The following is a 4,468-nucleotide window of genomic DNA, read 5'->3' on the forward strand; positions in this document are numbered from 1 at the left end:
TATCAGTTTGGATCATGCCTTTTTGGTTCAGATATGATTTGGGCACTATGTTAGACGGTATTCATGGGTCTCATTGTGGTGTGTAAAGATTCATGTTAGGTATTTTGCATTGGAATATGTCTTTTGGCTGACTAAATACTAAGTTTTATTGCTTATCTACATGTTACGTTTGGTGGTGAGTTTGGAGGATGCCTTAGCATGTGTGTTTTGTTGGATTTGACTTGGAAGGATGTATTATGATGTCTTTGGGTTGCCTCTTTATCTTGGAGTGGACTGCTTTGATTATTTTTGGTTCAGGTGGCTTATTTCATGTAATAATGTTTACTCTATTGATGGTCGACCCTCAATTAGGTTTTTTGATTATCTGACTTAAATTTAAGAAGTGCAGATGTATGAGTTGTGTATGAGATAGAGTGTGAATTGATGCGAAGCTATTATGAATGATATGCGAGCAAATTTGAGATTGTGGATGTGTGAAGGTGATACATTCAGTGAGATAGTGATGGTTATTAGAGATGTTTACCATGATGTTGGTTGCTTGAGATAGAGGCTCAAGGAAAATTTCATGATAAGGAGGTTCTTCTCATATCAAGTCTATTATTCTTTTTGCTGTCAAAAGACAATGGGTCTCTTGGCATCCCTTTTGTATCTTGCTATGAATCAATGTGCCTCAGTTATGCAAGTTCATGTATCTTTCCCTAAGGTAGTGAACCTTAGTCTTCCAAGTCCATCAGGTGCATGTTGCTCCTCAACAATAAGCATAAAAATTTGTAATTGATTCTATTTATATTTTGAGTATGATTCTCACTATGGATTTTTCCTAATTGGGGTTTCCATGTAAATCTGGTGTTCATCTATTGATGGTTGATGTTTTTAGTGTTGTTATTAAATATTGTTTATTATCAGTTAGATCACATTAGAAGCATTTCAAATTGATTCACCCCCCTTCCCAGTCCCATTGTGGGTTTAACAATTGATACCAAAGCAAGGATCCTCTTAAAAGAGCTTAACCGCTTAAGGTAGATCCGAAATGGTGCATGAACTTAATTTCAAAGCATTGAGGTTCGATGGCACAATTTTTTCTTATTGGAAGGAGAGGATGGAAGCTTATTTGGAAACTTTGTTAGATGAAATTTAGGAAATTATCAAAATTGGTTATACAACTCCACATAATGGTCTTTAGACTTCAAATGAATGCAAGAATCATGAGATAATGCAAAGGCTAGAACTGTGATTATTAGTAGCTCGAGTGATGCAGTATTTGGTAAGGTTAGCAGATTGAAAGAAGCCAAAGAGGTATGGAACAAATTAAGTCAATCATACAAAGGATATCCGAAGACAAAGTAGGCTAGGTTAATGATTCCAAAAGAGAAATATGATTTTATAAGGATGGTCGATGATGAAGGTGTTGACAACATACATAGGGTGAATGAGATTGTGAATGCCATCAAAAGTGTTTGTGGAAAGATAGAAGAAGGTGACATCATAAGAAATATATTGTTGACTCTGCCTAAACCCTACAAGCCTAAGAAGTGTGCTATTGAAGAATGTCATGATTCAGATAAGTACACAATTGATCAACTCCTCAAATCATTATCTGCCTATGAAATATCAGAGATTAAAGATATCAAAAGAGAAAGAAAAGAAGTTGCATTCAATGTTTTAAAGATAATTGAAGATGAACTGGAAGCAAGTGAAAATATGGATGAGATCAAGGCAAACTTCTTAAGAAGACTGAAGAGAAGTGTTGTGACATTTTCACACATCACCCCATTACAAATGGGGAATCGCTCTTTTCTGTTGAATAAACGAAGTGTTTGCAGTTTGTGTCATCTCCCAACCCTAAGGAATGAGTTATAAGATCTTGTTGGTCTAGATTTTGATCTTTCAAGGTGATGAAATTCCTAAGCAAGAAATGGAATCTTAAGGAATATACAACCTAGACAAGATACAATCTTAATATTTTCATCGGGTTGAAAATTAGGATTTTGATGTATTGGGTAATGCATTGTGCTTCTTGTACTTCACAACTTTTCCTTATCTTTTTCAGGTACATTGCGAGAAGTGGGACTTTGGATGCTAAGAAGAGGAATCATTGAGTGGATCATACCATCATCTAAGGAAGAGATTGCAGTGATAGAACAAAGGATGTACGTGTAAATGAATGAAATGATGGATTTTTGGATAAGTGTTAGGATAACCCTAAGAATTGATATGAAGAAATGAAAGAGACACAAACAAATTTTGGCTAAGTCTGCAAGTGTTTTGAGAAAATCTTGCTAAGTTTGGAAGCTTGTATTGTCTATTTTAGGGTTTTTACCCTTCAGACTTAGAAATAAGGTCAATAACTTAGGGTTTTGAGAAATCTAAATGAAGCAATGAGGTAAGAACCCTTCAAGGAAGCTATCAATAAAAGTTGAGCCAATTTTAAGGACTTACTATTTTTCGTAAGTCTATTTTTAGTTTCATTGCATCCTAGATTGGCCTAATTTTGTATTTAAACAAACTTATTATTTTTAGCAATGCCTTTTCTTAGTAAGTGGCATCCTGTCCCGATATGCCCTAATTTGATGTTTGGAAGAACTTACTATTTTTAGTAAGTCTATTTTTGGCAGGTCTATCTTTGGCAGGTGGTGGGACACTAATGGCAGAGCATTCACGAAAATCCAAGTTCCAAATTTGAAAAGTCAAAAAAGCAACCAGTTGATTAGAAAAAAAATGGCTAAGTCTGGAATCCTTTCCTAAAGTGGAAAAAGGCATGGAAATTTATTCTAAGGTAGTAAAGTGTTTCTTCAATGAGAAATTCTCATCCATTCAAAAATGGCATTCAAGTCCAGATGACAAGCTCAAAATGCAAAGCAAGGAGGAAAGTTCATGACTTAACAAAATCCTCCATCATGGGTGAAATGCACTCCAAGTTAGGTATGGGCACTAGAATGGTGTCAAGGAGCAAATCTTCAAATCCTCCAAATTCCTCCTCCCTACTTGAAATGCGCCCAAGGTCATGGTTGGGCGCCAAAACCACTACAAGGAGGAAAATTCTCCTTCACCAAAGATTCCTTCATCCTAGTCAAAATACACTCTAGACAGTAGTTGGATGCCAAAAATAGGTTAGGGAGGAATTTTCCTCCACATCAAAAATTTCATCTCCAACTAGAAACTACGCTCCAAGAGGAAGTAGGGTGCCAAAATGAGGTTAGGGAGGAATTTATGTCTCCCACCAAAATTTCTCCTCCACACACAAAATGTGCCTAAGGCAAGAGGAGAGCGCTAGAATGGGGTCCAAGAGGATTTTTCCTCTAGACCAAAATTCCTCTTGCAAGGCCAAAATGTACCCAAGTATGCACAAAGGCCTTGGAAAACATGAAATATGACTAAGGCATAATAATTTCCTTCCTCACGGGCAAAATGCAATCAAGGTCAGGGTAGGGCATGAAAATAAGTGCATGGAGGAATTTTCCATTTCATCAAATTCCTTCACCTCATACACCCAAGGTTGGAGAGAAAGCGTGGAAAACATATCAAGGAATTTTTTCATCCTCTTCAAAAATTCCTTCATCAAGGTGGAATTGTGCTCAGGTTAAAGAAATCTAGAAGATTGAAAAATTGGCTTAGTGTTGAGAATTTCTCCCCTCCAGACTCTAGACTAGACAAAATTCTTGAAAGATAGAAAAAGTGGTTGAATGTTATAAAATTCCTCCTTCATAACAAAGCACGCGCGAGCATTCACGAAAATAGAAATGGTAGAATTTTACCTTCTCCAATATCGATATGTGCTCAATAATTCCTCATAAATGGAAACTCAAAAATTTGGCTAAGGCATTGAAAATTCCTTCCACCTATCTCATATGTGCCCAAGGTGGAGAAATGACATGAGGTGTGAAATTTAATGCTTAAGGTGGCATTTGTGGAGTCAAAGGATGAAATAGGGGCATCAAAGATTCATCTTTAGGGAATCGGTCCAAGATCCTCATTAAGAAAGTGTCATGCCCAAAATTTAGGGCAAAAACGGAATGATTTTTTTTTTTTTAAATACTAACAAAATAACGTTGAGTTCGCTAGCACAAACACACTATGCAGTTTTGGTTTTAACTATGTTTAAAACAATCATTTCCTACTATTTAAATAGCAGAAAATAAATTAAGATTAACTACGGATTAGAATAGACTAGCTCATTTTCGCTCATTCTAATTAATTTTATAATTAAATATCAACTTCATAATATTCCGATTTTAAATATTCAAGCTATTCAAATTTTAAACTAATAATAAATTTATTAATATTTATCTCATGAATACCTAAACCTATTTAAATTAGAAATAAATATTAATTTCATTAATAATCAGCTCATGGGCTTCTCAATAAATTTAAATTTAAAATAAATATGGACTTCACTAACATTTAATCAAGTCAACTTTTTTTTAAAATTAAAAGTCTAATGTTAATTCATTATAATTGGATTCATAAC

The sequence above is a fragment of the Cryptomeria japonica genome, chromosome 1 (genome assembly GCF_030272615.1).
Source record: "Cryptomeria japonica chromosome 1, Sugi_1.0, whole genome shotgun sequence".
Taxonomy (NCBI): Eukaryota; Viridiplantae; Streptophyta; class Pinopsida; order Cupressales; family Cupressaceae; genus Cryptomeria; species Cryptomeria japonica.